The following is a 12,191-nucleotide window of genomic DNA, read 5'->3' as shown; positions in this document are numbered from 1 at the left end:
CAAATTGAACTTATTCAAATTCAGTTTCTGATGGCACAGATTTCTGCCCATAGAAAACTTTTTTAAAATTATTGATGGGTCTGTCTAGCACAGACCCACCGCTGTAACGAGACAATTATACTACAACAGCAAAAAGCATTGAACACCAACCAGAGCTCTTTGTTTGATCTCGTGCACGAGGGAGAGAACTGTGACGAGCGCTGTTCCTGACGCTCGAACCCCAGCCACTCTCGTCTGCTCCCTCGTAACACTGCTCTTTATTGCGGTTATATGACTATGCATAAGAATCATTAACATATGACGTCTTACATAGGTGTATACATGTAAACAAAGAGTACCTTGTTTGTGTGTCGTGTGTGTGTGTGTGTGTGTGGTCAAGATGTGATCCTGTGAAGACTCCTTAAAGCTGGTGCCAGGCGTCCAGCGGTCCTTCTAAACAAAGGGCTCTTATACTTATTAAACAGATACAGAGTAGGTGTCCTCCTATACCACAAATCAGTAAGAGAAGGCACGACCTCTCTCATGACCTTAAGATGTGTGTGTATGCCAGAGTGCTCTGGGAGGCACACAGTCTTTGCAGACTGCTAAGGATCAGACATACTATCAATATGCAATCGATTATAAGACTCTAAGCATATATGAGTGCATATTTCTAAGCATAAATGACAATCAACAATATAAACCTAACAATTATTATTCAAAAAATGATTTAATATGAAGGCAATAGGCAAAGTGTTACAGGTATAGCCCTAAAGAATGTAGCCTCAGCTTTTCAACGCCTCTCTCTGTCTCTCGCTAGCAAACTTGACCCAGACAACAAAGCAAAGCTAGTTTTCAGCTACGAGCCCGACACCGAAACCGATGGATTAGTCAGAGGTCCCTTTACTACTGTTTGGAGCCGCGGACCTGTTTTATATACGCGCGGAATAGTTTTCTATCCGGTTGTTCAGTGATGACGCGACGAATCCTACTTCCGGGTCTAAAGTAGTCTGCGTTTAATATGGCTTTTGTGTTGTTAACATGTTTAATGTTTTGCATTTTCTTCTATTTGATCTCAAAAAGCTCCTAAAACAGTCAGTGATCACTGTTGACCTCCCTCGGCTTTTATTACCGCTAATCATTTATTTAAGCTCAGTTTTTAAAACCTTAGGATGTAACTACAGCCCAGCCCATGCAGCAGTATATGAATGACTAACCTCGTATTGTGGATGGATTATCTCAGTTGTTCTCTTGGCTGAAGTTTGGCCCTTTTACAGCATTCTGCCATGCGATTACATTTGTTCCTGACCACCGAGAACACTCACGTTAACTTTTATCGAGTGGAAAAAAAGCTTGTTTATGTTATGCTACATAGCTCTGTCGCTAGCGGTCACGTAGCACATCATTATATACCAGCTAGCCCAACTTCAGTAACCCTACAAACATCACTGCTGTTTAGTTTTCTGTCTTCATTTATGCTGGAAGTGATAACAGAGCTGTACGTTTTCATTTGTTTCCAAAACCCCGCAGTCAGGACATGCTATATTGTATTTAGATAGAAGCTAGCGAGCTAACTTCCTGCTAACTTCTAACTCCGTTAAATGTCATAAATTCCGTTTTCATGGATGCCTGGATGTTAAACTCAATTGTTACACCTGGTAGAGCAGAACACTGATCATTTTATTAAAGATGAAAGACTTTAGACAGTTTTTCAACTCTCAGTAATGCCATAGTGATCGTTTGATATATGGGCCTGCAGCGGAGTTTAGACCCAGACACGGCTAGTGACGTCAGACTGAACACTCCCATACGAGATCGCTGCAAAAAGTGCAGCCTTACCTAATGTGCACCTACTGTTACTCATTTTATATTAAGATTTAAAAATCTAGTTGGTATTGGTATGGAGAGTAACCTTCAGTAATAGTAATAAGTCACACAGCAATAGTACATTCATGTAGTTGTAAAAAGCATGATAATATATTAAGTAATCCAAAGTATTCAGAATACGTTACTCTCATTGAGTAACGTATTTGGAATATGTTACAAAATACATTTTGGGGCATGTATTCTGTAATCTGTAGTGGAATACATTTTAAAAGTAACCTTCCCAACACTGTCTATTAGGTTCTCTTTGTGTCTTCATCATCTGTGTACCTCGCTGCCTCTCTGTGTTTGTCATGTCTAATTTTTCTTTTTACATATTCCCCTCCTTGTGTTTCATTCCATGTCCCCTCTGTCTGTCGTGTGCATTCATGTATGTTCCCCAGTCCGTCTTGCCTCTTTCTCTTCCCTCTCTTCCACCTTCATGTCTCTTGCTCTCTCTGTTTGTCCCTCTGTCTCTTGTTCCTTCTCTCTCGCTCTCTCCCTCCATGTCTCGTGTCCCTTAACTGTTTCCATCTTTGTGTCTCCTCCCATTGTTTCCCCAGTCTGTCTAGTTCCCATATTCCCAGGACACCGCTGGACAACAAGTGGGTGTTCCGAGACTGAGAGACAGCCAGAGTTGGTAAAAGAACAGACATTCTGTACTTAAGTAGAAGAACAAATACTACTGTTAAAAAATACTCCAGTGAAAGTTAAAGTACTGATTCAACTTCATTACTCAAGTTAAAGCAAAAAAGTACAGGCTCGAAGCGCTTACAGAGAAAAGCATAGAGAAAAGTACTTGGGTGAATGAGGCAAGTTGTAGAGAGTAGAAAAGTTTTATATGAGAACCAGTTCATTTACCATTACATGTTCATTTTATTTTCAGTTCTGTACTTTTTATATTTAATATTGATTCATTAGATTGACTACATGTATCAGACCTAACTCGCTGACTGTAATTGTTTATTTGTACATTATTGAACATTTAAAGGTGTGAAGTCTTGCACTTTAATAGAACAGAACAGTCTGGTTTCTAAAGCTACAATGGGAAATGATTGCGTCGAGGCTGTTTCCTGTCTGCACAAAGGTACATTTTTATTTTAATCAGCACACACGTAATGGAACTAAAGCTGATCGAGCTCTTTCTGCACAATGACAACCATATTAGGACACATAGAAGAAATGGTTGTATATATCTTAGCACAAATGACAATCTTAAATTATTAATTCTGACAGAGACCACATCCTCATTTTAGGTTTGACAGCATTTCTTGTAGATAATGGCAGATGGCTGGAGCATGAATTTAGGCTGCAATTTTGGGAAGGCCTCAGAGGGGACTGTCAGCGACTCCTGAGCTCACAGTCCGTTACAGTTTTTAAACTGTAACTGTAACGGAATACAGTTACTCATATTTTGTATTTTAAATATGTAACTCTGGTACATGTATTCTGTTACTCCCCAACACTGATAGCAGACAAGAAACTAAACAGGGATCACTTTTACCATCTTTTATGTATTTGCTGGTCATCTTATTTCTTCTATTTTGCAAGCACAGTGTTGCAATCATTGTCTTTGTGGTACAATGACACAGGCATAATACAGACTTTTTCATGTAAGATAAAGCATGTATGTTCTTCAGTGGTCAAACTGATGCCCTAAAGATGCCTAATGTGATTTGAAGAGAAGATAAAAAATCATGTTTTAACAAAAATAAGCAGCAGACACGTCTGTGTGTGAGTTATTCAGGTTCAGTAAGAAGGTAATATGTCTGCAGAATTTGTAATTCCTGTGCAGATATTGCTTGTACAATAAATAAAATCTTTTTAACTTCTTCTTCTGGAAAGTGCCTTTATATATTTAGTCATTTTGGGGCGATCCTGTCACGGTCCTGGGTTGGTGACCCAATGTTTTCAGTTTTGTATCATTATTGAATTTTTGTCATCGCTTATCTTTTCTAGTCTTTTTTATTTCTGTTCTGTGTTCTATGGTTGCTGTATCCCTAAATTATGTCGGCATCTGTTTTGTTTCCTGTTTTACTTTGAAAGTCGTTGTCTTATGTCAGTGTATTGAGTTTTGCTTCCCTTGCTCTCGTCATGTCAGATTACTCCCAGCTGTGCTCCCCTTCTGTGTCTCATGCCCTCGTTATCCCAGTGTGTATTTAAGCCCTGTGTTTTCCCTGTGCTGTGTTTGGCAGTTGATGTTCATGTCCTCCCTGTGCTGTGTTTGGCAGTTGTTCATGCGCTTAGTCCTGTTCCTATGGGTTCTCTATGTTTAGGTTCCAGTGTCCAGTCTAGTTTCATGTTCATGATTTTGGTTGTTTCAGTAATGTTTATTTCTCTGATGAGTCATCCCGGTGAATAAACTGCACTTCAAGTTAACCTCTTGGTTACGAGTCCTGTGTGTGCGTCCTCCATCCTGCCTGCTCCACAGCACACTACGACTGCTCCGTGACAGATCCTTCATTTAGTAGTAACCTTAGTTGGGGATATATATCACAGTTTACTTTCAGATATGAGCATTGTGATACCCGTAAATGAATCTATCATCATGACACATACAAAACAATAACTTACTGTGTTTTAATTTTCCTTCCACTCCATAACTGGCAATTCCCCCCCCCCCCCCCCCCCCCCCCCCCCCTTTTTTTCTTTTTTTCTTTTTTTTTTTCTTTTTCCCCCTTTTCTTTTCTTCCTCTGTCTGGGTATAGTTTTGTCTTACACTGTGTGGTAGGACTTGAGTTCGAGCTTTTCTGTATGAATGATATGCTTTCTGAAAACTCAATAAAAACACTTTGATTATTATTATTACTGTGTTTTAATTGTTTGAAATCTGATGGTTAGACGAACTTAGTGTGTGAGGTTGCACTGACCATCAGAAATCTTGAGCCTTCGGGGGTGTTTTTTGTTCTTCTGTGAAAGACCTGCAAGCTAAAAGAAACCCATGTAGCTATAACCAGACAGTCAAACCCCTAGGTCACATTTGTATTGACATGCACAATTAAATCTTTTCAATGATTTAACAGTGTTGCTTTTCAAAGATTAGGATTTCAGAATTAAATTGTTGATCTAAATGTTCCACTGTTTTCTGACAGAATTAGTGTCACAAAAGGTAAAGAAGTTCATAATTTCATATAACTTTAATAATATGTGTATTGCTCACTGAGTAGAAGTGAATGCAGATGTTAGTGTTGCTCTGCATCTGTAAAAAACAGACCTGACTATTTGTGTGTCATATGTTTGTTTTGTTTGTGTCTTTGTCCCCTGAAAACTCATGTTAAAGATGTCCTGAGCACAAGGAATGTGTTACAAACTGTTACTGTAATCTCAGTACATTTTTTAATAATGCAGTAATCTAACTCAATCCTGTATTAAATTTGCTAATTACGTTACTCTTACAATGATGTTGTTAATTCAAAGGAGCTTGCAAAGAAAAGCGTCTGGACTTCTTTAAGTTGCTTGAAGACGTTTCACCTCTCATCCGAGAAGCTTCTTCAGTTCTAAGGTCAAATGGTGGAGAGTCCCAGATATAAACCTAGTGGGAGTAACCCCCCACAGAGGGACAAAAGGACCCCCTGATGATCCTCTAATCGCCTGAGCCAAGGTGTGAAACTGGGTGTGGGTCCCAATCAGCCAGAGTTTCGGGTGTGTTCATTGTGAAACCTGGCCCCACCTTATCATGCGAATTCCTGAGGTCAGATGGCCCAGGATGTGAGTGGGCGTTAAGGCGTCTGGGAAGGGATCTCAAAACTGGATTATAGATGGCAGAGAGTTGGTGTCGTAAAGCCCCGCCTCTGTTCAAAGATGGTCGCTCACAGTGGACATAGATGGCTTCTTTCACTCCTCTTTCAAACCATCTGTCCTCTCTGTCCAAAATGTGAACATTGGCATCCTCGAAAGAGTGTCCTTTATCCTTAAGATGCAGATGGACTGCTGAGTCTTGTCCTGTGGAGGTGGCTCTTCTGTGTTGTGCCATGCGCTTGTGAAGTGGCTGTTTGGTCTCTCCAATGTAGAGGTCTGGGCATTCCTCGCTGCACTGTACAGCATACACCACATTGTTAAGTTTGTGTTTTGGCGTTTTGTCTTTCGGGTGAACCAGTTTTTGTCTGAGCGTGTTGCTGGGTCTGAAGTACACCGGGATGTCATGCTTGGAGAATGAACACACCCGAAACTCTGGCTGATTGGGACCCACACCCAGTTTCACACCTTGGCTCAGGCGATTAGCGGATCATCAGGGGGTCCTTTTGTCCCTCTGTGGGGGGAAGCTCCCACTAGGTTTATATCTGGGACTCTCCACCATTTGACCTTAGAACTGAAGAAGCTTCTCGAATGAGAGGTGAAACGTCTTCAAGCAACTTAAAGAAGTCCAGACGCTTTTCTTTGCAAGCTCCTTTGACTACGATGACCTGGATGACTGAGAACCTTCACAGACGATGTTGTTAATTGTTGCTTCAGAAATGATCTTCGGTAATCTGCATGTCAGGCAGACAGACAAAACAAAATCAAACCAACAGCACAGACAACATGCTAACGTAAAGAGCTAACAAAGAAGAGTGATGATACAGCTGAGTGCATGCTGACTCCGACCAACCAGCCAGACCCTGACCCTCAACAGGTAACAATCAGTCAGAATCAGAATAGTTGAATAATCCCTAAGGAAAGACAGTTATGGGCAGTCAGACTGCAGCCTCTGTTTCTACCTGTACAGGTTTCTATGGTAGAATCACTGTGGCAATCGCTTTAAAGTCACTTTGGGCTGGTTTTCATCTTTGCTTTGTTTCGTCAGGTTTGTGTTCATGTGTAAAAAGTAGAAGAAACATCATTGTGTTTGCTTATTAGTACACAGATATTATGTTTGGTTATTATCAAAGGTTTCTTTTGTGTCCAACTATCTGGCTTTGAACAAAGTGTAAGAGATGGCACATGTGCTCCTCTGACTGACAACTGGCTGGGAGTGAAGAGAGAAAATGGTAAATGGTCTGTATTTGTATAGCGCTTTACTAGTCCCTAAGGTCCCCAAAGCGCTTTACACATCCAGTCATTCACACATTCACACACACATTCACACACTGGTGATGGCAAGCTACATTTTAGCCACATCCACCCTAGGGCGCACTGACAGAGGCGAGGCTGCCGGACACTGGCGCCATCGGGCCCTCTGACCACCATAATGGACTCTTACAGGGAAAGTGGCCTGGTAATGCTATGAAATACAGAACTGGATAATACAGGATTTCCTGAACTGAACAAAAAGGGTGGACTGTAACAGTAAGAGCCCCTGGGGGTCTGGTGTGTTCATCTTCAGTTGTGTTTGAGACTTAACCTGCTGGAGGTTCTTATTTGATGATTTCAGTGTCTTTATTTTACATTTTAGGAGTCTTTTAAAATTTGTTTTAAATAAGAAATTTCTGCCATGTGAAGTTGCATCTCCAGTCCCTTGTGTGCTTTTTTTCCATGTCCTTATTTAATTTTGGTATATTTAGTTTTTCTCCTGCCTGTGTTGAGCCTTGACTTTTGTTTTAATTAAATAAACTTTTTCTTCCCTTTTCTCTGTTGTGTCTGCATTTGGATCCTTATTTGAAATGTAAAACTGAAAAGCAATTGTCTGCAATTCTTAGGTGCACTCAGTTTATTTATGTAAAGAAAAATAATTTAAAGACATTGTCAATAGTTTGGCCACAGGAACTGCTTGCAGGACTCAGCTGTGAATAACAAAGCACATCTGCATGCTATTGTGGTCATTTCTCCTCATATTTGCAATGTTTTTCTGAACCACAAAAAGAGAAGTGTGTTACAATTGGTGCACTAGTGACGTAGGTCTTGATTATTTTTGGAGCTACTTAAAATGTATAAAAACTGAAGCCTCCAGAGCCAAGTGTCAGTTCTTCTGCTTGTGTGACAGAACTGCGTGTCTGAGCTGCACCAGACGTGATCTCTGCTCATCGAGTCTTCACTCCTCAATTGGTAAGAATTTTTTATTTATATTATGTATATTTATACACACCAAATTTATGGATTTATGCTCAAACTTAAATAAGCTTTTCATTGAAATCCAGTTTTACTATGAATTCACAGTAATCACTGACACCTTCAGAGCATTACATTCATTAAAGACGTCTTCTCACCTTCTCTTCCAGACGACCGACACATACCTCAACCACTGCAGATTAACCAACCACTCATCAGTAAAGCACAAAATAAGGTAAGTGTCCTCATGTGGAAAGGACTTAAATACAACTCCCATATATTACTAATGTAACAGATCCATTTAGGTAGAGTAAGAACACTACGCTGGATGTCTTTTAATGCAGGAAAGTCCTGTTTTATGCTGCACCTCTCTGAGGAGAATATCATTGTTCCTACAGACCATCAGCTCCATCAAAACCAAAGCAGGAAAGACTAATCCTGTGGCAGCAACAAATCATTTACATTTATATCTGAGGACAGTTTCATGATCCAATATCATAAAATTTTAGGCCTGCTGTCAACAATAACTGCAATGTTGATTCACATGCATACATGCCAACCCTCCCGATTTTTCCGGGAGAATTCCGAATTTCAGTGCCGCTACCAAAAGTCTCCCGGAGCCACCATTCTCCCCAATTTCTCCCGATTTTCCACCCGGACAACAAAATTGAAAAACCATATCCCAGATTGGCCCAGCCAATTCCAGTTTCCAACAATGGATACTACTACTGCAGCTACTTAGTTTTAATTTTACTCTTATTACTCTTTCTGGGTCACAAAATAAACTTTTAACATATTTTCAGGCGACAATATAGCTGTGTAAACTTCAAATATCTGAGCCGGGGAGAACAGCAAACTCCTGGAACATCGTTTTCAAACCCCCGCGGTCTTTCGCTACTCAGGTTAAACATGATATATAAGTCACTTAAATAACTGAAACATGTTTTTGTTATTGGGTTTTATTTGTTCGTGAGTAAATCGGTTTGGCTGAGATTAAAGTTATTAGATTAGATGAGATTAAATAAAACTTTATTAATCCCTCGGGAGGATTCCTCCGGGGTTTTCACACAGCTGAATAAACGTCAAACAGAAAACTGATTAAACAGAAGTGTGAGATGGTCGAAAATTTACGCCAGCGTCCGGTTATATTTTAGATAGCAAGGAGCAGACACCTGAGTTTCACTCCACCGAGAGAGCTCGGTGGAAATGTCCAATTTCACAGTTGCTCATTTCCGGTCTGCCCGGCTTTTGGAGGACCCAGCCCACTTAGACCACGAAGGCTGGGTCCTCAGGTGGACGCAGACTCTGAATTTGGACACCCCTGGCCTGTTTCCGGCTGGACAATAATAACGGTGACATTTAACTTATTTTATCCGATAAATAAACATTGTAAGATTCAAGTTTTTTGTATATATATATACAAAAAAATAAAAAATAAAATAAAATATATATATATATGTATATATATATATATGTATACCACCCCTCCCCAACAGCCCTTTTGAATGTCTCCCTAATTCTGAGGTCTCAAGGTTGGCAAGTATGTTCACATGGCTATTATTTTAAGAAGTATTAAATAATTCTAAGATTATTAAACAGTGAGGCCAAACAACATCAAGGTAGTGTCACTTTTATTAACTCTCCAACAACCTGCAGTCTTTGCATTGAGGACACACAAACATCACAGTGTCAAAATATATGAGCTGCATTCATCTTAGCTTAATTTTTACAACATGTGACACATAATTTCACAGCAGTAAGGACAGCGCACACAGTAAGTGTGAAAAGTAGCTGTTATAACATCAGCACTGAAAGAATCGCCCACAAATTTCATCTGCAAGGCTTTCAAAATAAACATGCTCCCTTTTAGACTCGAGATTTAGAGTTTCAAACCATTTAGAGCTCAGTGTTTATAAGGTTTTATGCACGGAAAGTCAACAGTGACAAATCTGAATCTCTAACAACCTTTTGGTAAAATGGTAAATGGCCTGTATTTGTATAATGCTTTACTAGTCCCTAAGGACCCCAAAGCGCTTTACATATCCAGTCATCCACCCATTCACACACACACTGACAGAGGTGAGGCTGCCGGACACTGGCGCCACCGGGCCCTCTGACCACCACCAGTAGGCAACGGGTAAAGTGTCTTGCCCAAGGACACAATGACCGAGACTGTCCGAGCCAGGGCTCGAACCGGCAACCTTCCAATTACAAGGCGAACGCCCAACTCTTGAGCCACGATTGCCCCGTAAAACGGTGTAAGATAAAATAAGAAATTACTTGGTTATTATTATTGTGAAGTGAAAAGTGAAGCTCAGTTAAAAAATTTGAAACTGTGAAGAAGGAAAAATTAAATTCCAGATTATCTCCCAAACAGCTACACAAAGTGAGTTTGGTGCTGCGGCTGCAGACTCTTTACCGGTCCATGCTGAAGAGACAGCTGAGCTTAAACGCGAATCTCTCACTTCACCAGTCGATCTACGTCCTTACCCTCACCTTTGGTCACCAGCTTTGGATAGTGACCGAAAAAAACGAGATGCAGATACAAGCTTTGGAGAAGGAGGTCTGGCCTTCTCTGCTTGGGCTGCTGCCCCCGTGACCCGGCCACGGATAAGCAGAATAAAATGAACGAATGGATTGAATTACAAAACAAATTATTGTGACTTCTTCTTTGCACCACTTTCACTTACACTTTCCCTACTTGCTAAATGCCACTTTAACCTTTTGGACATATTTGATATCCACTCTAATACTATAGCTTTAGCTGCACTAAACTCTTAATCCAAAACATGTTTCTGTTTTTAGTTTTCCACTCGAGTTTCAAAGCAGGAGAATCTTCAAATAAAATCTAAAGACAAACAATGTGGAAAAATAACCTTTTGTGAAATTTTTGAAGATGACATACAAAATCTAAAAGAACTACAGTTATAAGGATATCAATATATCCGTATATACCAAAGACATCGTAATCAACCAGTTATGGACAGCATTACATGACTTGATCTTTATTTTGTGATCTTTAATAATATGAATATTTTACATATTTACTTGCATAGTGAAAGCTTTAACTGATTTCTGTTTAGATATAAATTCATTCAAACTGGTCAGATATGCAGGTGCTGACCTTTCCTCTGGCAAATATATGAACTCACTGCAAACAATCTGACTTTTCAGAGAGTTTCCTACACTGAAGATCTTCCTCATTCAACCAACAACTGTGGGTGTTCAAGGCATCCAATCACACTTTGGCTAACTGAAAAAAGAAGACAAGGTGAGACATCTTTGCTAGTTATTGTTTGGAGCATTAGCATAATCTAATTTGTAGTTTTAAATATCTATTGTATTTTTACTTTAATAGTTAAGCACGATTAAAATTTAGGAAACAAAAATAAACAAGTTAATAAATTAAATGAAATAATACTGATTTATATATTCACTCTGTTTACTTTCTTTGCTATAGAAATACAATGAAGACTTCCATTTTCCTGCTGGTGGCGCTCTCTGTCATTGTGCTCTGCATGACTGACGGACGTGTTTGGAAATTCAAAAACCAGCATATAATCCCCGCAATCCCACGAGGGGGATGTGATTTTCTGATAGCAAACAGGAACATCAGAGATAATAATGGTAAATGTAAGCGCGAGAATACCTTTATCATTGATGACTTTAATCAAGTTAGAACAGTTTGTGCTCCAAGGAATCGTATCAATGTGAATAGAAATCTTTATAGAAGCCCCAGGAACATGCGCATTCTGTATTGTAAACTGCTGGGACAAACAACTGATACACATTGTACATACACATCAACACCGAGAGAGAGCCATATTGTAATTGCATGTAATAATATCAGAAATGTCCTTCAGCCTGTACACTTTCAATCTTTCTTTTGATTTGAGAGATGCTGTAAGCTTGCTGCGATCTTTAAACATCACTTCATGATGCTGGTTTAGATGCTTTATAAGACTTTGTTAAGTTTCTTAAACAGTGATGGAAATAATAAAGAGGAAATATGAGAGAACTGATTTTGAAATGAATGTTGAAAAGATACAACGGTCACTAAAATTATGGCAAAATCGTTACACTTTGCTTTCTTAGCTTGCATGTTGTACATTTTGACAGTTGTTTCTAATTGGCTACATCTTCTCTTGTTCTCACAATTATTGCTCATCTTTTATTAAATAAAAAAAACCTGTTGCTGCTTGTAAGGTTGGCATTCTTGCAAGACTCAATAATGCGTCCATAGCTACATAAAAGAACATATAAAAAAACATAAAAATGCATAAATGAATATTATGAACTTTACCCCATGTAATTTCATGTTGAGTTCATGTGTTTATTAAGTGTTTATGCATATTTGTTTATAAATGCATTTATTTGTAACAAAA

The 12,191-nt window shown here is 39.3% G+C and overlaps 1 long non-coding RNA gene across 1 annotated transcript; it reads left to right on the top strand.

Annotated features, from left to right (window-relative positions):
• The first annotated feature begins 7,725 nt into the window (after positions 1-7,725).
• LOC143415787 (uncharacterized) lies at positions 7,726-11,416 on the top strand. The gene is made up of 4 exons (XR_013096234.1): positions 7,726-7,803; positions 7,977-8,041; positions 10,981-11,077; positions 11,267-11,416. It is a non-coding gene; the product is annotated as an uncharacterized LOC143415787 (long non-coding RNA).
• The last annotated feature ends 775 nt before the right edge of the window (positions 11,417-12,191 follow it).

The sequence above is a fragment of the Maylandia zebra genome, unplaced genomic scaffold, assembly GCF_041146795.1.
Source record: "Maylandia zebra isolate NMK-2024a unplaced genomic scaffold, Mzebra_GT3a scaffold03, whole genome shotgun sequence".
Classification (NCBI taxonomy): domain Eukaryota; kingdom Metazoa; phylum Chordata; class Actinopteri; order Cichliformes; family Cichlidae; genus Maylandia; species Maylandia zebra.
Note: the sequence above shows the minus strand (reverse complement) of the source record. Positions and strands in the feature narration are given on the sequence as shown.